The sequence below is a fragment of the Lemur catta genome, chromosome 25 (assembly GCF_020740605.2).
Source record: "Lemur catta isolate mLemCat1 chromosome 25, mLemCat1.pri, whole genome shotgun sequence".
NCBI lineage: Eukaryota > Metazoa > Chordata > Mammalia > Primates > Lemuridae > Lemur > Lemur catta.
Window position 1 is genome coordinate 13,775,256 of NC_059152.1, and position 23,573 is coordinate 13,798,828.

The following is a 23,573-nucleotide window of genomic DNA, read 5'->3' on the forward strand; positions in this document are numbered from 1 at the left end:
TTTGGTCACAGTCATGGGGGTAGGAATAAACAAGGAGCAGTAGACAGATGCCTCAGCACTCCTGGAAAACACATATGTCACACACAGGAGCGCAGTACTGTCTGGTTACCTAAGTGTATACAAGTGGATCATCCCTTATCCAATAATTCAAAATCTGAAATGCTTTAAAAGCTGAAACTTTTTGAGCACTGACATGACACCACAAGTAGAAAATCCCACACCTGACTTTGCATGAAAGGCACAGTCACAACTTTGCTTCATGCACAAAATAATTAAAACTACTGTATAAAATTAACTTCAGGCTATGTGTATAAGGTGTATATATAAAACATAAATGAATTTCGTGTTTAGACTTGGGTCCCATCCCCAAGATATCTCATTATGTATATGCAAATGTCCTGAAATCTGAATTCCGGTCCCAGGCATTTCAGATAAGAGAAACTCCACCTGCAACCTGCCTCCCACACGTCTTTTGCTTATTGTGTCTGTCCTGGCTCTGCGGCTTTCTAGCTGTGAACCTGGCACAAGTTATTCCTGCCTCTGTCCCCATTTTCCACATCTGACAAATTAATGCTCTCTCACAGGATTGCTGCGAAGATTAAATGAGATAATAAATGCAAAGCTCTTTGCATGGTGCTTGGCACAAAATAAGCACTCAGATATTGTTTTTGCTAAGATTCCTATATGTCTATGTATGGGTTTGTTGTTGTTGTTTTTAGTCAAGGATTAGAGCTCATTTCTTGTCTTTCCTGGGTTTTCCGAGCTCGGGCTGTGCGAGTGCCATTGACCTGCCCTTGCAGCTTCTCAGCCTGGAAGATTGCTGGCGTCCTAGGAAGGATCCTCTCAGCGCTCCTCTAGGAAAGCAGCCTCGTGCAATCACGCCTCTCTTGCATGTCACCAGAATATTCTGAGCACAGAACAGTCTCCAGCATGGCTGCCGGTTTCTGTCCTCTGTGAGGCGTCCCTGCGGGTCCTGGCTGCCACCCTAGCACTGTTTGGTTGCTCTCGGAGCAGTCGGCAGGGGACACCAATCAGCCATTCCTGCTCTCAGACTCAGGGTTCTGACTTGCCAGGGGCTGCTGTAAAGGAGATCAGCGCCTGCAGATCTTGCAGTCAGGAAGACAGAAAACTGCCTGGGCTTGGAGAATCTCTGTGTGCTTATGCAGATAGAAGTTTAACAACAGAAAGCTGCAGATTATAGCTGCTGGGAGCTTAGCAGTCATGTATACCTACCACAAGAGACCAGCTGTGTTACCTTGGGCAAGGTGCTTAACCTCTCTGAGGCAGTTTCTTTGTGAAAATGGGGCAGAAGCCAACTGGCCCCTGGGATTGTTGGAAGAATCTCGCTGTAGCTGACAGATGCAGCGATATTGGGCACTGGGTGTTTACGTAATGGCGAGGTCGTCACTGCATCACTACTCAGCGGGAACCGAGGCAATGTCGGGGCCCGTCTTTCTTTCTCCCCTGACCCACCCACCTCCTTTTCCTCTCCCCCCAGCTCTACTTCTCCTCTTCTGCTCTCCATTCCCTGGATCTGAGGGCCAAGACCCACACCTGGGGTAGGAGGGGCCTCCAGGCGTGGGCCTGGGCTAGCCTGGTCTGGCACCTCCTCTGCCCCCTTGGTCACCTGAAGCAAAATTAGCCACCAGCCTCCTACTGTGCTGACTTTCACCCCCGTTCTGCCCCACGGGGGCTAAGAGATGTCAGCAAGGATAAAACTCCAGAAGAGCGTTCTTTACACCTGGCGCGCAGAACTGTGCTGCTGTATGGACCTCGCCCTGGGTGGGGCGTCCCTGCCATCCTGGACACCTAACTGGCAGCTGTGGGCAGGGCTGCTCTGGGGATCCGGAAGCCAGAGCGGGTGGCTGCGTGGGCCGAGGGTGCGACTCCAGCTGGGTCAGAGGAGAGTGAGGCTCAGCACCCAGGCTTGGCTCAGCTCCGCTTGGTTCGGGGGACCATGTAGGCCAGGGTTGATACCCATGGTTTGGTTGGGGACAGGTCTGGAAGGCTCCATGCCTCTAAACTTCAAACAAGGCTGGGTCTGTCTTGCAACTGGAGGGCTGGTCTTGATGCCTTCTGTCCACGGGGGTAGCTTAGTTTTTTTCCTTGGAAGGCCTGGGTCTCTTAGTGGAGGGATAAGGGCCATGTGGGTAAAGTGACCAGCTTGTCCTGGGTTCAGCCCTGACAATCCTGAATTCCAGGAAGCCCCTGAGTCCTGGCCACGCTGGGAGGGTTGGTCGCCTTGTGGGATGTAGCACGCAAGGCGTTGATCTCAGGCTAGATCCTGCAAGGGAGCTGTGTGGCTCTGGGGTGTGACAGGCACCGGGAATGCTGCCCCGCTGGAGGGGGCGGAGCGGCCGTCCCCGCCCACCACCAAAACTGCTTCCTCAGAGGTTTCTCAGGGCACCTCGTGAACGGGAGCCGGACCAAGCCGCGGTTTTCCAGAGTTCTGCAGCAGGAGGGTCAGAGCAGACTCATCGCCAAGGGGGAGGCCTGGGAAGAGCCTCCTGCCTTTGTCCAGGAGCCCCTCCCCCCCGCCCCCCAGCGCTGGGAGTGGGGCACTGGGGCCTGGCCCGCACCCTCCCCGAGGCTGCGGCCCTGCGCCTTCGCCTCTCATGGCCCCTGCACCCAGCAGCGTCCCCTGCTGCAGCAGAACTCTAAAAAGGGAGCTTCCTTCATGACTTTAAAAAGTTCAAAGGAGCTCTCTGAGAAAGTGGGGACCTGTCAGTGACGCTCCTGGCCCGGGGTGTTGGGGACACGGCCGTGGGCTGCTGCCGGCCTGGACCGTGCCCCTGCCCGGCGCGGCTTCCAATGGAGCGTCCTGTGCCCTCACCCCTGCCGAGACTGGCTCCCTTCTGTTTGGGGACCAGGCCGTGCCCTTTAACCCTGTGCTGCAGGGGAGCCTCATAGTGGAGAAGGGGCCTGAGCCCATGGCAAGCCAGTCCGGGAGCGAACGGGCCGAAAGGGGGACTCGGTGCTGGCAAGGCGGCCACGCTGCTCTGGTCAGATGCCCCTGTCACTGCCCTGCGCCCGTCCCCTCCTGCTGCTCTGCGGGTCCCCGACCCTGGGCTTGGTGGGAGGCAGAGTGCGCTCGGCTTTCCCGAGCCTAAGGCACAGCTGTGTTCAGGGTGGCTGCAGGGTTTCCTGCGCCCCACAGGCCTGGACCAAACTCCAGTGTGTCCCCAGAACCCAGGGTGGTAACGTTTGTCCCTAAACAGACAGGATCTTGGACTCCAGACCAACAGGGAGGTTTGGGAGAAAATGAAGCAGTCTGTGCTCTCAGTTGGCGGCGGTGGCAAGGTGCCCAGGACGTGCGCGTTGAAAGGGTGGACGGACTCCACTTACAGAACGGGAAGCGTCTCGAAGCCGAACCGGCTTTAGTGACTTAGGGGTGTCTAGAAACAGGACAGGGCTAGGCTGGAAGGAAAAGGCTCATTTCTAGTGCGCGTCCTCCCCTCCCCCGCCCCCGCCCCCCCTACACTCTCCTCCGCCACCCTCAGGCCACAGGACAGATGAGTCAGATGCGCTTATTAAACAGCACAGTGCGGAGGAAGGCTGGCTGGCATCTTCCCCGCTCCTGCGTCCTAAATGCTTTTGCCCCACCGCGCTCTGCTGCCGCTGCAGCGCACACACACGGTCACACACACATACACAGTCACACACACAGACACGTACATATACATACACTCACACAGACACATACTTAACCACCAGCACACATAAACATAAAAACACTCATACTCAAACACAGACGTACACAAGTGCAACACAAACATGCACACAAATACACACAAACATACATACACTAACACAAATACACATATACAAACACACACACAAACATGTATACATACACTCATACATAGAAACTAAAAACATATACACACACACTACATACACACAAACATGCCCACATACACATAAACATATACACACATGTATCCGAACATACTGTGTACAGGCACACATGAAAATACACCCCCCACACACCCTCCTACCAACTGAGGGGTTAGGATATAAGAGAAGACACGAATTTTCCATCTGCACTTAATTATAATACAACATGCTGTTCGACAGTTGTTGTACAGGAGTTTTCAATGTTATGTCTGCTTAAAATTGCTCTAAGTTTTACTTGACTACAATAGTTTAATGCTATAAAAATATATGTATATACTTGTTATGGTTTATAGCTTCTAAAACATGGTCACCTGCTCTGTGTTTACAGAATTTGACACAGCATTCTTCCTGAAGGCTTTGTGTTGTTAGTTTGCTTCTCCAAGTCATCGTCTAAGTCCTGCTATGGTGAATGTCACCCGGGCCCGGCCCAGTTATGAGTTTCATTGCCAAGTTCTGCATTCATGAGGTCTGAACGCGGTTCACTCAGGAGTCCAGGTTGTCTGGCAGGATTTGCGACTGTGATCTGTTCTGTGCGATGCAACGCCTCTGCCGACCATGACCAGCGTCTCCCGGCAGTGGAGGGGTTTGTGTGAGGCCAGCTCGTCCTTGTGACCTCGGCATTCGCCATTCAAGGGACAGAAGTGGCTCTTGCTGTCTCAGGGCCACTGGAAGCACTCCCCAGAGAGCCTGGCCGACTGGCTTTGACTTTCAGTTCTGCCACCTGTGAGGATGTGACCGTGGAAAAGTTGGTGCTTCTCCCTGCCCCTTGGTGCCCCTGTGACCTGGGCATGGGTGACGCCTCTCTTTCAGGACTCTTGTGAGGAATAAATGAGACGTTTTAGTAAAACATCTACACTAGTTTTACAATTTGCAGTTGTGACCCATGAATGAAATAAATTTGGTGAGTTGCGACCAACATTTTTAAAAAGTCAAGTAAATTATGAAAACTGTCAATCAGTACACAGGGGAAAAAAGTAAAATAGAATAGATATTGAGGATATGGTGTTTTTTGGAGGGTGATGAAAATGTTCTAAAATTAGATTATGATGGTGATTGCACAACTCTGGGAATATACTAAAAACGATTTAGTTGTGCACTTCAATTGGGTAAATTTTGTGGCATATAAATCACATCTCAGTGAAGTTGTTCATAAAAAAAAGATTAGAGAGCCCTTAAAAAGCCCATCATGCTCTACCTCTGGGATTTGTGAACGTTATTATGGTATGTTCGACCTCAACCCGAGAATTAGGTATAAAGATATAACAGAAACTATCAGAGTGCGTTACATTTAGGAAGGGTTAACATCGTTTGCTTGAAATATCTGTGCAAATGTGTGTGCACATGTGTGTGTGTACGGGGGCTGCAACAGAGATGCGTTTCCTGAAATGTTTAGAGCCCTTGGCCTGGCACTTCCCCAGTTGAGACAGACATTTAACCGTGATTATTTGTACCCCTCCTAGCCTGCCTTTCCAGAAACACAAATAAAAAGGAAGATCACGCCCATGTTCAACCACTGACCTCAGGGTGCTGGTCTGTTTTCTGCCATAAAAAAGCAGAAATTCGTACTAGCTGTAGGAAACCTGCTACCTTCCCACTTCCGCGTGCAGACGCACACACGTGTGTGCATGCACACAATTAAATCAAACTCTCTTTTCCAGTTAAATAAACATCACACCCACTAGACGAACAAAGAGCTGGCCTATCCCCAAAGAAAATGTGCCTCTGGGCTTCTGGTTTTGGAGGGTTTGTGATGTTTACTTTCCAGCAATCTCCACTTGGCTCCTTCCCTGTTTGATTTGGTTTTAAATACCACAGTTTAAACTAGCTGTCTGCGTGCCGTGACCCTGGGTACAGGTTCTCCTGACAGATGTGTCAGGCCTGCACGGCCCCTTCTCCTCTAGGCAGGAGTGGGCCAGGGGGAGCAGCAGACCTGGCCATGGGCAGGAACACGGCTGCTGTGGGGGGGAGTGCAGGGCAGGGACCTCAGCCACTGCCACCACCGGGACATGGACTTTGCGCTTAGTCAAGGTAAACAGATGAAGTCATCCAGTGCTTGGTGACCCTTGAAGATGACGAAGTTCTAAACAGCCTTGGGATGACTGTTTCATCAGGGATGAAACCATTGCGTTTCTGTGGCTTTCTGATGATTGTTTCACTTGGGTTCTTTGCCCCATAACACCTCTGGGCAGCCACCAGAGGGCTCTGGGGCAGATGCATCCAGTGGAAAGACCGAGTTGGAAATGACAGGGCTGGCACCTGCCTCCTCACTGAAGTCTGGGAAATCAGGAAATTGACTGAAGAATTCTTAGAATTTACTCTACTTTTGTAAGTTCTGGGTTCAAATTCCATTTCATGTTATAGGTAAGAGTGAGACAAGTACTAATTTGTGGCTACATTATAACTGACTTGGGGTAGTGGATTAGTCTCTGGTTGGAACTAGCTACCCTGGGAAGGCCACGTTAACTCTTTCAGGTGACTTGGGCTCCCTGAGTGCCCGGAGCAAGGGTGGTTTCCGAGTAGATGGTCTATAGCACATGGCAGAGGTGGATGGTGACGGCTGGTGTTAGATGGTTCATGATGTAATATACGCGGTGGTGGGTAGAGCCCACTTAGAGTCCAGCTGCCTGGTGAGAATGTTGGCTCTTCCTCCTATTTGCAGCTCAACCCTTTTGCCTCAGTTGCCACAGCTGCAAAATAATAGCACCTCACTCATGGGATTTGTTTTTTTATTGTGTTTAAATAAACATAACATAAAATTTATCATTTTAATGCTTTTAAGTGTACAGTTCAGTGGCATTTAGTACATTCCCATTGTTGTACACCGTCATCACTATCCATCCACAGGACTCTGTTCATCTCCCCAAACTGAAACTCCGTACCCAGTAAGCACCAACTCCCGTCTCCCCCTCCCCGGCCCCTGGCAGCCCCCACTCCACTTTCTGTCTCTACGGAGCTGACTACTCTTAAGTACCTTATACAAGTGGAATTACACGATATTTGTCCTTTTGTGACTGGCTTATCTCACTTAATGTAACATCTTCAAGATTCATCCAGGGTGTAGTACGTGTCAGAATTTCCTTCCTTTGTAAAGCTGACTCATGCTCCACTGTATGGACATAGCACATTTTATTTATCCATGGATGGACGTTTGGGTTGTTTCCATCTTTTGGCTGTTGTGAATAACGCTGCTATGAACCTGGGTGTAAAAATATGTGTTCAAGTCTCTGTTTTCAGTTCTTTTAGGTATATAACCAGGAGCAGAATTGCTGGGTCGGTCATATGGTAATTCAATGTTTCATTTTTAAAGAATCTACCATATTGTTTTCTACAGCAACTACACCATTTTACATTCCTACCAGTGAGAGAACCCACAGGAGTGGTCTGTGAGTGGTACTGGGGAAACTGGGGGGTAGGTATTTTCCTGTTATTCTTGCAAGGCCTGCCCCTTCCACCTTCAGCCCCTGTTTGGAAACAAATCAAAATGTAAAAAATAATAGTCTTCATTTAAATCTTTATTTTCCTTGAAAGAACTCATTGGAGGATTCTTTATTATTATATACATACACATATACACTGAATATACAAGCATATAATATTAATATATGGTATATTATATATATGGATGTAGTGTATATGTGTGTAGTATGAGTATATAAATATATAATACATTCAGGTGACTAATAGTTTTGAGGGGTCATAGCTTATAAAATTTGGTGGCCCTTTTTCAATGTAGGGTCAAAGAGGGAAAGCTTCCCCTTCTGCTGTTGAAACCACGAGGGGGTGTTAGTCTAGGTCCAGTTGCCCGTTGCAATACTGAGACAGGGAGGACTGCCAGGGAAGAACACAGTTTTCCATGTGACAGATGTCTTGTCTTGTCGGGGGAAGGGGAGAAGCTGCCTCAAATCCACCCCCAGCTGGGGGAGGCCCCAGGTGTTCAGAGGCCGGCGGGTGTGGTGTAGCTGGCAAGGGGCCACGGGCACCGGGGGCAGCGTGTGGGGGACGGTGGGTCCTGGCATCAGGAAGTCTGCCCGGGGGCCTTCAGAATCTCCTCCCTTTTGTCCTGCAGAAAACCCACCATTTCTGGGAAACAACTCAAATGTCAAGTAGTGAAGGGAGAGGATTATATAGGGGTCACTGAGGTTTGTTCAGTGGGAGCTGGTTACGCTTCTCCCTCTGAAGATTCACTGAAAATGAACTGACAAAAGTCAGATTAAAAGGTGCAAAAGGCACACAGGTTTATTTACCAGGCACAGCAAGGGGCAATTGCAGGAGCGAGTGCCCCATGGGGGCCAGGCGCCTGCACAGCCTCCTCCACAGGGCAGGGCCTGGGCCACGTGGGTAAATGACAGGGCTCCTCTGAGCCCCGGGGAGGCAGTGGGCAGGGGAGGAGAACTTCGCTGGGAGCGAAGGCCGTCTGACTATGCAGGTGAAGTCCTGCAGGTCGTCTCTGGTAGGTGGAAAGTCTGTCTGGGCCTGGTGATGACTTTCGGGCTTTCATTCATCTTTCCCAGGTTGTTTGATGAGATTCCTATGGATGGGTCTTACGACAATTGCATTTCTTTTGGAAAGAAGCTTTCTTAGTCAGATAAGGAAATTCTGGAGCGGGCTCCTCCAGGTGCAGGAAAGGAGGACACAGTGGGGGCTGGAGGGAATGGGAGTGTCGGGGGAAGGTCAGAGAGACCTGGTTCTAAGGCCTATTTCTGAGGTCTTTCAATTTTCTTCAGTTCAAAGCACTCAGCATGCCCAAGTACTGCATTGTGGGCTGTTTCTGCGGCCCAACATCAGGGAAAAATACAAAATATCTTACTTTTGCAAAAATTTCCCCAAACGTGACTATGTTAACGCATTGCTCAAGCTCCTCCCAGGTTCTGGCCAGAAGCTTAAGCTGTGTTGGCTTCCCAGAAACCTCCCTCCAGGCCCGTGTGATTTCCCTGGAAGGTCCCCTGCAGCGGCTCCTTGAATGAGTGGCTCCTTTGTCACCTGCTGTCTTCTGAAACCATTGGTAATGGCAGCTGGCAGCTGGAACTTGATCCTCCTGCCAAATCTGGGGATGTAGCAGAAGTAAGGGTCTGAAAAAGGGCAAAATGTTTTACGAGTTGTCTCTTGTCAATGGAAAAGCAGCTAAACTCTGTAAAATAATTTAAAGAGGTTTATTCTGAGCCAAATTTGAGGACCATGACCTGGAGCCGCACCCAAGAAGCCTTGAGCAAGTGGACTCGCTGTGGCTGGGTCACAGTTGGGATTTATACATTTCAGGGAGACAGGGGTTACAGGTAAAGTCATAAATCAATACGTGGGAGGCATACATTGGTTTGGTTTGAAAAAGTGGGACATCTCAAAGCAGGGGCTTACGGGTTATATGTGGATTTAAAGACTCTTTGACTTGTAATTGGTTAAAGAAATGAAGCTTTGTCTAAAGGCTTGTAATGTTTTAAGTTAAGAGAAGGAAGTCTGTTAATCAGAGAGAAGCTCCTGGCTATGTATTTGTTGTGTCAATTGAGGCCCTGCAGGTTTGTCCTGGACACCCTTAGGCCTGTCAGTGAGCTACAAAGGATGTCCCCAAGAAGGGAAAGGGGCATGATGAGGCAGGTCTGACCTCTCTTCTCATGGCCATCAACTCAGTTTTAGGGTATCCCCTCGGCCAAGAGGGGGTCTATTCTGTCATTGGTTGGGGTAGGGAGTCTAAAGATTTTATTTTAGTTCACACTGTTTAAAACCCCTTGCCATTTTTGGGAATTAAAAGCTGCATTCCTGCTGGAGGCCAGTAATCAAAGGGGTAGAAAAATGTTCTTTGTATCTTAACCCACAGGAGATGGCTCAGCAGAATTGTCTGGACAGAGGTCACCGTCCTCACTGGAGACGCTATGATTAAACAGCAACAGCCTGAAGCTGAAACCCCCCCTTAAGAGCTCTGTGTTTCTGCGTAAAGGAGGATGATGATCCTTTGAGACTTTAAGATAAGAGTGCCACCCTCCCCAGCTGCTGGCAAATTAATAAACTTCTCCTTCCTTTTCCTCAAACCTATTGTCCCCATTCTTCATTCGGCCTCAGGGACAAGTACTGAACTTTCAGTAACAGGGACATGCTTATCTTTAAGGGCCTGTGCAAAGGCCAGGAGCAACAGTTTTTAGGAGAGAGTCCAACTGCTTTGGTCTTGAAGTGAAAATGCGAGGAAAATAGCAACAAAGGTAGAAGTGGAGAAGAGGAAAAAAAAGAATTGGGTTGTGGGTTGGGGGGTGCATGGGGGGCAGAGAGGTGCCGGCTGCAGCGATTGTCCTTATAGCTGGGAAAGGAAGGGGAAGATCCTCGGCTTTCAGTGGAGCTGAAATGGCCTCTCCTTAAGATCATGAACTGGAGTCTGGGAGGCTGAATTATTCATGAGAAGGAAGCGTTTGGCAACCTTGTCTCTCCCGGAGCTGTCTGGGCAGCGGGTGCTGGGATAGCCTGGTGTCTGCACACACCAGCCAGCCACCAGCAGGTCCGCGTGTCCACTGCTCTGGCACCATGGACAGCTGTGACCACTGCAGAGAGATATCTTCAGGCTCAGAGTCTTGGCTTTTAGTCCCTGTCCTCTGTGTGTCAATCTTATGCCTCCCAGGTGCTCTGGAGGGTCTCTGCAGGAGGAAACAGCAGACAACCCAATCAGAGCAGGCGCTGCAGAACCTCTGCCCTGCGTTCTTCCGTGGCCATGTCAGGAAAGGCAGGGGGCTGAGGAATCGTCCCCACTAAAGAGACATGACCAGTAAATGAGATGTGTAGCCTGGATTGGATCCTGCATTGGGGAAAATTGCTACAGAGGACATTATTGGACAATTGGAGAACCTGGTATATGGATTATAGAGTAGATAATTGTATCTATTTATAATTTCCTGAGTTTGAAAGTTATACTGTTATATGTAAAAGAATATCCTTGTTCTTGGGAAAGAAATGCTGGAATATTTACAGGGATGGGGGATGGTGGCTCTGCAACTCACTTTCAAATGGTTCAGAAAGTAATCATAAAATTTTATCATACATATTGTGAAAATAAGTAATTCAAAACCTAAGCTGTTGAAACTTTAAAATATTCTGAGCCTTAAGGGAATGTGAATTATGGGGCCTGAGTCACAACAGGCAGCTGTAACTTTTATTTCTCTGATTGTTTATAGGTTAGCTGTTTCCTTACCTACATTGCTTTGTAAAATGTTGTAAATGACTGAAGGGTGACAAGGAAGACCCCTTCCCTCTTACCTGGTTAACTTCCCAAAGTCTTCATGACTCGCATCCGGACACTTCATGACTATCACATTGTCTAAGATGGAATGTTAAATACACTCTTTTAAGTTGGAAAGAAAAAGAAAACAAACTGTAACTAATTAAATTGCTGTAAGTCATAAACCAGCCTTGTATAGAAAATGTTCCAATATTGTTACCAAAGGCTCACACCTGTCCCCAAGGCTGCATCAGAAGAATGAGGACAAGTGGTTTGAGGAAAAGGAAAGAGAAGTTTGTTAATTTGCCAGCAAATGAGGAGGATCACAGACTTTCATCTTAAACAATCATTGTCCTCCTTTAAGCAGAAACACAGAGCTTTTAAAAGGAGTTCTCAGCTTTGGGCTATCGCTGTGTAGCTGTAGCACCTTGGGTGAAGACAATCTCCTCACCTCTGCCCAACAATTCCACTGGGCCATCTCTGGTGGTACAAAGAACAAAGGACACTCCCTGCCCCTCTGACTACTGGCCTTGGGCAGGAACGCAGGTTTTAATTCCCAAAAAGAGTGGGGGGGGGCGGTTAAGGAGACAACTTGTAATACATTGTGATCTTTTTCAGGCCCTTATTTCTGTTACAATCCTACTAAATTCCTTTGTTTTCTGCCTATATAAGCAAGACCTTAACTTTAGAGTACTGACCCCATTTCTTTGGAGTCTGTGTTACCTGAATGGCTATTCTCAGCTTTGTGCTTTAATAAACTCTTTTAAACTGCGTTCTGATCCTTTCAATTATTTAAGGTTGACACCATATATAGAGAGAGAGGGAGAGGGGGAGAGAGAGAGATATTGAGAGAGAGGGAGAGAGATTGAGAGATAAAGACACACACAGAGACAGAAACAAATGTGGCAAAATGTGAATAGTTGCTGAGTGAAGGGGATAAGAAAGTTGTTTGTATTATTTACGAATCTCTTCTCTAAAATTTAAAATTATTTCAAAATTAAAAAATAAAAATCACAGGATATGGGCTTCCTAGGACCGTGTTTCTTGGGGTGTGTTTCCCAGCTGTCTGCGTTAGAATTTGCTGTGTGTTTAAACTCGACTCAGCAGGCCCAGCGCAGGCAGTCTGCTGCAGGAGATTTGGGGCGAGGCCCAACGATCTGCATTTTCCCCAAGCGCCTCAGATGATTCTGGGTCAGGTGGTTGATGGATGACACTTTAAGAGGAACTTCTTCAGGCAGATTTGTGCAAAATCTCGGGGGTGGCAGGATGACTGTAGCCCTAGTTGGTCCTGGCTATGCTTGCCCTGGGCAAACTGGATTCTGAGCCAACCGTTTTGAGGCAGGAACTAGGGCTGGTTTAGGATTAAGTCACCTGCCCAGACCCAGTGATAGTGCCAGCTGTGCTGAACTCCCTTGCTCTTTCCTGTGTCTCCTCACTGACCCAAGGACATGGTATCCTCAGAGATGGTCTTGTAGTCACTCAAAGCCCCCAGGAATCCAAGGTAACATTACTGACACAAAGGTGGTGGCCCATAAACAGTGGCACAGGCAACAGTGGTGACGCTGCTGCTGCTGCTGCTGGTCCGATATTAACATGCCGCTCCTGAATGACGTGCTCGGGAAAGCAGGCACCGGGAACCAGGGCGTGCACACGAGGAGCACCAGATAAAGGGGGGCAGGAGCAAGGTGGGAGGGTGAAGCACACAAGGTGTTTGGGATTATTCATCTGTGTTTTCAGTGAGTATTTTATGAATCCCACGTGTGTGCCAGGAACTTTGCAAGGTGTGGAGAATATAGTTCAGAACAGGCAGAGCCTCCCTTCTCTCATGGAGCTCGGCCCAGGCCTGGTCTCACCGCCAACAAGGATTGTGAAAGCGTAGCCTGGAGCTGCCATAAAGTTTGCACGAAGGGAAGTGACTGAGAAATAGCAGTGTTAAGAAAGTCGGGCTCCAGATGATGGGGATGGGAGGGAATTCCCGAATGTAGAGAACCCATTTTCTGCAGATAAGAAGTGGGACTGTGGGTCCTAATAGTAATAGTAAAATAATAATAATAATGATAATAATGATAACAAAACAACTCAAGCTTTTGTCTCAGCCCTTACCAGTGAAATAGTGGGAAACCCACCCTCGGGGCCCACCCACCTGGCCTTTGGAGTCATATTGTTGCAGATCCACAGGAACCTTCACCTCTTCCACCGCTGGAGGCCACTCTCTCTGGCCGGATGTGCAATGCCCCTGCCTGGCTGCCTTTGCCATCACCTCCAGGCTTCCTCTTCCTGCTCCCCCCAGGCAAGGTCTTGGCTCCTCCTCTCCTCTCCAGAAGGGGCTGCATTTACTTGTTTCTTATTTGCTTATTTTCTTTATCATTTACTCCTTGAGTAGACAATGCACTCACATAGTTAAAACATCAAAGCTATCAAAGAAGACCCAATGAACAGGGCTCATGCTATTCCTGCCTCCTGTCATGACGCCTCCCAGAGGTGACCGATGTTTCTCATTTCCTGTGTATCTTCCCAGAGATAGTCTCTGTATATTAAGGCATATATACTTTTCATCATTTTCTTTTTTTTGGAAAAAAAAATTCTAGTACATTGTAGATACCATTGTATTTTGCTTTTTTCATCTATTTGAAAATATCTCTTGGAGATCATTTCCCATCATGAGGAACCTCCTCCTTGTTTCTGCGACTGTATGGTATCCACGGTATCCCTGGTTGTGATTTAACTAATTGGTCCCCAATTAGTGGTCATGTAGATCCTTTCCAAATTTTTCCCATTATAAAATACATATAAAATGTATAACATCCATATGAGTATAGCTGCAGGTTAAATTCCTACAAGTAAGAATTGTTGGCTATAAGGATATGAGCTTTGAGAGTTATGATGGACACGTGACTGCCTTCCACTGAGGTACTAATTGACATGTCCACCAACAATGTGTTAATGTAATTGCACTTTTTGTCACACTCTTCCCACCATAATAATCAATTTTTTGTCATTTGCAATCCTGTAGGTAAAAAAAATGGTATCCCATTGAAATTTTAATCTTCATTCCTCGTATTATAAGTGGATTTCAACATCCTTCTGTATGTTTAAAGTCTATTTTCATATTCTTTTGGAGGAAGTTTTCTCCCCCCCATATCCATTTCTCTTTTTTTATTGGATTACGTTGTTTTTTTCCTTTTTGTTTACAAGGAGCACTTTATATATTAGGCCAAATTACCTTTGTTAGTGATGTGAGTTGCAAATGTATTTTTTCGTTTGTCATTTAGCTTTACTTGCGTTGCTTTGCTTCAGGGACTTTAAGAAATTTGTATACTGTTGAATGAATCCATCTTTTCCTTTATGGTTTCTGTTGTGTTTCATAGTTAAAAGATATTCTTTATACCAAGATTATTATTGTTATTTTTGAGACAGTGTCTCACTCTGTTGCCTGGGTTAGAGTGCAGAGGCGTATCATAGTTTACTGCAGCCTCAAACTCCTGGGCTCAAGGGATCCTCCTGCCTCAGGCTCCCGAGTAGCTGGGACTACAGGAGTGCAACATCACACCTGGCTAAATTTTTTTTTTTTTTTTTTTTAATTTTTGTAGAGATGGGGTCTCAGTATGTTGCTCAGGCTGGTCTTCAACTCCTGGCCTCAAGCCATCCTCACACCTTGGCCTCCCAAAGTACTAGGATTATAGGTGTGAGCCATTGCACCCAGCCAATACTAAGATTATTAAAAATTTTTCCCATAAAGTCTTCTAACACTTTTGTAATTTAATTTTTTATATTAAAAATTTAAATCCATATTAAATTTATCCTGGTATAAGATGTGAAGTGTGAATTCATCTTCTGTTTTTTTGTTTCCTTTTTCCATCCGCTTTTCAATATTGCCTAGCGAGGTGTGAATTCAAATTCATGTTTTCCTCCAGATGGTTATCCAGTTATTTCAGAAGCATCTTTTCTGCACTAATTTGAAGTGCTGTCCTTTTCATATACTACATTTTCATTTATGTGTGGATTTATTTATGGATTTTATATTCTGTCCCATTTATGTATTTATCAATATCCTAGTATTTCAGTGATTAATTGTAAAATGTCAATATTTGGCTGGGCTGACCCATTATTACTTTTTTGTTCCCAGAAATTTTTTGACTATTTTGCTTGTTTATTTCTACATATGATTTTTAGGATCAGCTTATTTACTTAAAACATCTCATTATTTTATTGGTATTTTTTAATTTATGAGCTATTTATAGAGTAAGGGAAAATGGCATTTATGATGTTTCCATTCCAAGAATATGCTATGCCTTATTATTTGCTCAGGACATTTATTATGTGTCCAATAGTATTAATAACATTTTAAAGTTTTTATTTCATATAGATCTTACTTATTTCTTGTTATTTCCAAGTAGATTTTCTTTTTTCTATTGTAAATTCCTGTTTAGTATATTTTCTAACTGGTTGTAATTTGTATTTATTGAAGAATATTGAGTTAATCATTTCTGCATGTTAATTCTGAATTTTCTTGTTTGTGAAACAGGCAAACTAAATGAGGGTTTTAAATCATTAGAAATTAATTTGTTCCCTCTTCCTTTTAATATTTATTCATACTGTAAATTTTTTCTTTATTACTGGTCAATTCAGGTTTCCTTGTGCAGTGGCTAATGTTGAGTATCCTTTATTTTGACAGAACTTATTAACCGATTTGTCACGGATATCCTTCCATGTGTATAGTGTATTAGGAATTTTATGTTATTTATGTTGATGCCACCATTTTGTGTTAAATCAACACAAAATTTAAATATTTTTCCAATGAATCCTGATTGATTCCTCTTCACCAATTGAATTATCACCCAACACAAGAGCCTATTCATCATAACTCATTACTTCTACTAGCAATCTATTTTTTCCTGTTTAATGAATTATTGCTTTTGGCATGATCTGAAATTTCTTTTGGTTACAATTTCCTTCTTGATATTAGAACAATTTTTATCAATTTCTTTGCTTCTATTTGTCACTTTTGTTTCATATGCCATTAATTTTGTATGTGGGTTTCCTCTAAGCTTTTTAATAAATTTAAAGATGAGAAAAGAAAGTCCCTTTCATATATGCCCAAATCAGGAATATATAATTATGTTCCAAAACATCTTTCAGTTATAGTGATAATGGCATATTTAAGCTTTTTTTTTTTTTTTTTTTTTTTTTTACAGAATGAAGTGCATCATTTATTGATGATTAAAACGTCCCCAGCCCCCTGCCCCAGCGCCATGGGCCTCACAAGGAGGTCAGAAGGGTTCAGCGCCCCCAACCATGCCCCTTGGGCCCAGGCCTCTTCCCACCCCGGCCAGGCTGGGAAGGTGGTAGCGCTGGGGAGTAGCGGGAGTTTAAGGTGCGAAAAGTATAACAAACAAAACTGTATAAACACAGGAGGAAAGAGCTTAACTAGGAAACATGTAGCTTATGGAACCTTCCACCCCATCTTAAAGGCAGGAATGAAGACATTAAATGACAACAAAATAGGATTTCCTATTAGTGCAGGCCTCATGAGGGCAAGCACCGGGCACAGGCTGGGGTCCCCTGTCCCCAGGGGTTTCTCTCACCAGCAGTGCTGTGAGCGCCCCACCCACCTGTGCAGAGGCCGGGGAGGAGCCAGGATGCTGGAGCCAGCCAGGGACAGGCTGTGGCTGCCCTAGTGCGGCCACAGGGGAGCAGAGACGGACACAGACACACATGTCTCCTTCTGGTGTGAAACACATGCCAGGGTAGCTGGTGAGGGGCGGAGGTGCTCTGTGAGCAGCAGCCCTGCTGCCCCCTGTCCCACCGATAGCACCTTGAAACCCCAAAACACTTGTCCAAGCCTCCTCCTTGGACCCTGCCCCTGGGGTCTAGCCTGTCTGCAGGGGTTCCTTGACTCCAGCCCCTGGGAGCTGGTGCTGAGGGAGGCACCTGTCTGCCCACCTAGGGCCTGGCCCACAGCACCAAGGCCTAGCAGCTTCCAGGGACATCGCCAGGACTCAAGACCCACGGTGCAGCTGGGTGCAGGTTGGGGACCCCCGGGCCTGCCTGCAGGGATGTGGGTGGGCTTCCCACACTACTTGGTGCAGAGCCAGGTCTGCAGTTCCCGCTGCTCAACGCTCCCCACCCGCACCTGCCAGTGTCCAGTCTCAAGCCCTGGCGGGGTGTCCACAGCCCTCAGACTGGGTCCACAACTCTTCTACGGGGGCGGCACCCCAACTTCTCCCCAAACCCTCCAAGAAGAAGGAGCAAATTAGGGGCATGAGCACGTGGGCCTAAACCGCTGAGGCCGCTCCAGGCTGGGCCTGACCAACCCTCTCTGGCTCCGGCCTCAGCAGCGTGACCAGCCACTACATCTGCCCCGGGCCCCTCCGTCCCCGCCGGACCTGCCGCCTCCAGCACCCTCCTCGCCTGGAGGGGGAGCTGCAAACAGTTTCCTCTCTTTTCTGTTTCCTTCACTTCCAAAAAACCCAGAAAGTAAAGGCTTCAAGGAGCCGCAGAAGGGGGGACGCTTACGAGGGAGGTGTCCTCCACCGGCTCTGGGGGCTGCCAGCCTGCGCGCCCCCCAGGGTAGGGGACTCAGGCAGAGCACATCCAGCCACCTCTGGAGGTGGGGGCGGCGGCCCAGGCCAGCAAGGGGAGGGGGGCGGTGGGGTCCCTCCTGGAGCGGGCCCTGGGCTCCAGGTCCCAGCAGGTGTAGCTGGGCAGCTAGTTGGTGGCATTCATCCCCCGCCAGTGCTGGCAGCGGTGGGGAAGAGGGGCGGCGGGGGGCGGGGGCAGGGTCTGCGGCAGCTGGGGAGCAGGGGCAGCGCGCGCCTGAGGCTGGGTGGGGGGCAGGCCTGGGGCAGGGGGCAAGGGGCAGGTGGTCGCTGGCCATCGGGTGGTTGACGCGGAAACATTTCTCCTTGTGGGCCTTGAGCACGTCGGAGCAGGGGCAGCGCTGGCCGCACCGTCGAAGGGTCCGGCTTCTCGCCGATGTGCGGGCGCCGGCGCCGCTTCATGCTGGGCCGGCTGGGGAAGCTCCTGCCGCAGATGTCACAGATGTAAGGCCTCTCCCCTGTGTGGGTCTTCATGTGCTCATCAAAGCACTGCTTCATGTTGAAGTCCTTGCCACACCACTGGCACATGAACTCCTTGTGGCCAGTGTGGATGCTCATGTGTGACGGCAGCTGGTACTTGTACTGAAAGTGCTCCTTGCAGTTGTCACATCTGAATGGCTTCTCCCCGGAGCGCTGCAGTGAGTGCACCTCGAGGGACATGCTGCACTTGAAGGACTTCCCACAGGCTTCACAGGTGAAGGGCATGTCCTTGGTGTGGGCAACCATGTGCTTTCGCACATGGGCCATGGTCTAGAACTTCTTCTCACAGATCTCACATGAGAACTTCTCTGCATAACCGTGCACAATCTTCTTGTGCTCATGGAGGGACCAGAGCTTCTTGAAAGCTTTGCCACACGTCACACACTGGATGTTGCGCTCGCAGTCCGTCTGCCGGTGCAGCAGCCGCTCACTCTCTAGCAGGAAGCACTTGCTGCACTGGTCACAGATCTGCATGCGGCTGTGGGTCACATTCATGTGTTTCTCCAGGTACCAGCGGTTGTTGAAAACTCGTGGGCACTTCTGGCACGGGTGGTGCTGCTTCTCCTCCAGCCTCACCTTGGCCCCCCGCCCATCAGTGGCTGGAGGACCTCGGGCTGGTGCAGAGGCCACTCTGGGGGACAGCTTGGGTCGCTTCCCACTACGTGGCCCAGCCTCCTCAGGCTCAGAGGTGCCTTGGCGCCCAGCATTCTCCCAGGACCGAGTGGCCATGCGACTGTGGGGAGGGGGGTCAGCACGGCTGTCCCGGAGCCCTGGTGGCCCCTGCATGCTGCCAGCTTCCCCCTCCTCCGCTTCCTCCTCCTCAGAGCTCTCTTGATCCTGCTCACTGGGCCCTTCCCCCTCCTCCTCCCCTTCCTCCTCCTCACTATGCCCTTCCTCTTCCTCCTCTTCCTCTTCTCCCTGATTGCCACCCTCTTCCTCCTCCTCCCCCTCTCCTCCACTGCCACCACCCTCCTCTTCCTCACCCTTTTCTTCGTCCTCCTCCTCCTCCTGCTCTGAGCGTCTCTGCAGCCCTACCTCCCAGCCCAGCACCATGGCGGCCGGGCTCGTCCCAGGGCCTGGCTTCCCCTCGGGCCGTGGACACGTGCAGTGTCTGGTTGTCGAGGTTCACCTCCATAGTGATCGGGGACTGCTCCTGGCGGCTGTAGGTGCCAGAACCCCCAGGCTCTTCCTCCAACTCCTCCCCACCCTCCAGCTTACACAAGCTGGCTGCGGGCCTGCCGGCCTCCTCGACAACACCCTCCTTCTCCTCCTTGAAGAAGGGCTGGGCTGGCCCAATGGTGGCAGGCCCTGTGCCGCCAGCGGTCCCTGCCCCATCCTCAGCGCGCACTGAGTAGGGGTCAGGGCCTCGTGGGCATAGATCTTGGGCAGGCCTGGGGTGTCCGCCTCCTGCTTGATGTCACAGTAGTAGGTGGCGCAGCTGGGGTGCAGCTGGCAGCTGGCTGGGCCAGGGCCACAGTGCGGGGACCGGTGGGCCTAGGGAGCGGGCGTCCAGCAGTTCCTGGCAGGACGCGGCGATGTCGGCCATCTGCAGCAAAGAGGGGGCACTGAGCACCTCGTGGGCGTTGGCTGCGTTGACCAGCAGCTCGGACGTGTAGATGAAGCTGAGGATCTGCTGCAGGCCACCAGGCGCCAGCGCCTCCAGGGACAGCTCCACACGCCGCAGCTGCTTGTTCTGGGTGAAGAGCGAGTGGAAGAACCGGCTGTGGGCAGCGCGCGCGCCCGTGTGTGCCGGGAAGACGCTGCGCTGGGGCACCAGCACCAGGCCCAGGTCGCAGGGGTCGGGCTGGAAGAGGCGCTGCTGGGTCAGGCGGCCCATCCAGCAGGCGAAGTGCGGCGCCACGTCCTCCACCAGCGAGAACTCAGCGCCGGTGAGTCAGTGTCGTCCCAGCCAGCAGCGTGGCGCCGTGGCACTGGGGGTCGCAGGGCCCCGCGGGGTCGCGCTGCCCCCACGGCCGGGCCGTGCCGCCCCCGCGCAGGGCCCCGCGACCACGGCCCCCGGGGGCGAGTCCAGCGCCGAGCAGCTCTTAAGCTTTAATAAGTTTTGAATAAGCGTTTTGCTTTTTGTTTGTGTCCAAGTTTCTCTTGCCTGTCTCTGAAAACACATTTTAGAGCCATGTTAAAATGTTGCTTGCTCACGTTGCGGGGCTTGAGTGGCACATCCCTGGGACCCTGACGGGAGGTGGGGACTCATCCGGTGTGAGTTTAGTGGGTGACAGTCACTTCCTCACGGTCAGCTCCTGGTGGCTGTCAGGGCCTGGGACATCTCCCGGGAAAGCGCAGGAACCGGTCCTGTGGCCTCGCCCAGCGCCACCAGGCAGGAGTTAAAGTCAGAGTGAGAGACGGTGTTCCGAACTGACGACAGCTGAGCTATCTAATTTTCGCAAATGTCCGATGACACAGGGCCACGCGCATGCGTCGCTGGAGCCCTTTGCGGGCCCCGGGGCACTGCAGGAGCGAGGCCGAGGCGCGGCCCCTCCAGCCAGGTCGCCCCGCTGCGGGCTGTGCCTGCGCAGCCCTCGGGGGTTCTCCGGTTTCTCTTAGAAAATCCCCAGGTGCATCTCAGCTGGGTGACAATTAGAGCGTCCAGGCCTGTGGGACAGCGAATGCTTCTAACTCCATTCAAGTCCCGCCAACTCCAGCTTTTCCTGCCGGGGCCTCTGCAGGTAGGAGCCTGGGACGGGGCTCTAGCCTAGTTCGCTCCAAGTAGAAATTTCATTTTTAATAATTTGCAGTTGATTTTCTTATTCTTTTTCAGGTCAACAACCATACGGTCTGGAAACACAGTTGGCCCTTGAACAACTCGGGTTTGAACTGCACAGGCTACTTATGCTGGTTTCTCCTCCGCCTCTGCTGCCGGAGACAGCCCGACCACCCTCCTCCTCCTCCGCAGCCTGCTCAGCATGGGGACCACGGGGATGAAGACCCATGTAACGGATAGTAAATACATTTTCTTTTCCTTATGATTTTCTTGATAACATTTTCTTTTCTCTAGCTTACTTTATCATAAGCTAGTAATACATATAACATGTAAAATATGTGTTAATCAACTGTGTTATTGATAAGGCTCCAAGAGAAGGCTATCAGTAGTTAAGTTTTTGGGGAGTCAAAAGTTATACGAGGTCAGTTCCCTCACTCAATCCCTGCCATATTCAAGGGTCAACTTAATGGTACTTTTGTGCCTCCTTTGCTGCCTTTTTTTTTTTTTGAGACAGGGTCTTGCTTTGTCTTCCAGGCTGGAGTGCAGTGGCGTCGTCATAGCTCACTGCAACCTCAGACTCCTGGGCTCAGGCGATCCTCCTGCCTCAGCCTCTGGAGTAACTAGTACTACAGATGGGCACCACCGCAGCCAGCTAATTAAAAAAATTTTTTTTTGTAGAGATGGGATGTCACTGTGTTGCCCAGGCTGATCTCAAACTCCTGGCCTCAAGCAAGCTTCCTTCCTCGGCCTCTCGAAGTACTTGGGTTACAGGTGTGAGCCACCATGCCCAGCCCTTTGGTGCTTTTATAGTTACTGTTTCCTTCTCTTGTCTAATTGTTTTGGCTAGTGTGCAGGAAAGAGTTAACACAGGTGATCTGAAATTGCTCTCTTTAGAAAGGCCTGCTTGCAAACCTGGTCCTTGGCTGGCATCTGGGAACTTAGATTTTGGGAGGGTCCCACATTAACTAACTGATAAGAGTGGCTCACAAATTGTACAAACAGTACGGTTTAGGCTGAGTACAAACTTTCCTTCTGGGAGTCTGGAATTTGGTTCTCGCCAGGCAGAGGGTGCCTATGTGACCAGCCCCAATAAAAACCCTGGGCACTGAGCCTCTATGAGGTTTCCCTGGTCAGCAGCATTTCCCACTCATTGCTGGGAACAGCAGTATGTTCTGCATGGCTCCCCTGGGAGAGACCTTGAAGCTTGCTCCTGGTTCCCTCCGGAATTTTGCCCCGTGACTTTGTCCCTTTGCTGATTGTGCATAGCATCCTTTTGCTATAACAAATCTCAGCCATGGGTCCAGCTCTCTACTGAGTCTTGGGAGTCCCCCTAGAGAATTATCAAACCTGTGGGTGGTCTTGGGGGCCCTGACTCAGCTAGACACTCCATTTGTGGTGAAGCCACCTGTAAATGGCGAGAAACGGCCTCCTCCTGCCCATGTTAAGATCAGTTATTGGCTCACAAATGGTGTTCTCTGAAGGCCCCACCTCCCTGCTGTTCAGCTGAAGCACTCCCCAGAGCCGTCAACACTGCCTGGGGTCCTGTTAGAATGCAAAGCTCCTCTCCCCCTCTCAGAGTGTCAGGTCCGGCCTCCTGGTGGACTGTTGTCCTGCTTCTTTGGCTCCTTGCTTGGAAAATTCACAAGCAGGGCCGGTGCCACCGAGTGACCACAGACAGGAAGCAATTCCATGCAAACAGCTTTTATTGCAGAAAAGAAGGGAGCTATACAAAGTGAGAGCACATTCCAGAGAGGAACGGGTCGGTCTCCACGAGTGGGGAATGACGTTGAGGACTCCCAGGTGGTTTCCTTTGATTGGCCTGGTCCGGGGCAGGGCTTACGGGCACTGTGGGTGTCACCAGATGATTGATGCATGTGATTTGACAGGTGTTCTTATAACAAAGTCGCAGCTCCGCAGCTGTGTGAGCCTCAAACCTCAAGTCCCTGCTCTTCGTGGTTGTCAGCTGCGCTTTCCTGCAGTCCCTTCCCCACTTCTCCATCCCCTCGGAACTGTCATCCCGGCCTCTGTCTGCCACCTGCAGATTTGGTCTCTGCCTAACAAGAGCTTCTGACCGAGGAGGTCTGAGGAGCTAACCAGCGCCCCAGGGATCCGGACTGCACTGTCCCAGACGCAGCCCAGCATCTGCCTTTATCTTGCCTTGGAGGTTTGTCCCGAAGGGTTTCTCTTCCATCCTTTTTCTCAACTTCCCTCGTCTAGTCCATACCCGGCAAAGCCCACTGGGGTGGACTGTGGGGTGGGGTGATTCCCTGTGCCATCCACTCACGACCATCCCTCTGCACAGGTTCCTGCTCGCCGCACTCTCCTGTCACGCAGGAGTCCCCCAAATCCAGTTCCACACTCCAAGGGCCGAGAGGTGGTCTCGACTCTGGGAGGGCACCCGGGAGCCGCCCGTCAGCAGCTCCAACTCGGGCCACTCACTTCCTCTTCCCTCTAAGGCGAGCCAGACCCTGCGGCGCCCAAATGTGCGGTTCTGGTGGACGCTGCTCACACCCTGCCCTGAGACCCGTGTATATCCAGCTAAGATGTGTCAATTAATTCAGGGATCGTGATGACTCACGGAAAGTTGTTTTCAAGATTAAAGCCTTCCTCGATGGGGGTTGATCCAAGGGTGTTGGAGCGTGGGAAAGATGCTTCAACATCAAAGGAGACCGTAGGAAACCGGTAC

The 23,573-nt window shown here is 49.8% G+C and overlaps 1 long non-coding RNA gene and 1 pseudogene across 1 annotated transcript; one reads left to right on the forward strand and one right to left on the reverse strand.

The window, feature by feature from the left end:
* Window positions 1–6,054: 6,054 nt before the first annotated feature.
* Window positions 6,055–9,812, forward strand: LOC123627484. The gene is made up of 3 exons (XR_006731305.1): window positions 6,055–6,222; window positions 7,229–7,306; window positions 9,707–9,812. It is a non-coding gene; the product is annotated as an uncharacterized LOC123627484 (long non-coding RNA).
* A 7,985-nt stretch (window positions 9,813–17,797) lies between these two features.
* Window positions 17,798–20,005, reverse strand: LOC123627468 (annotated as a pseudogene).
* Between the last annotated feature and the right edge of the window lie 3,568 nt (window positions 20,006–23,573).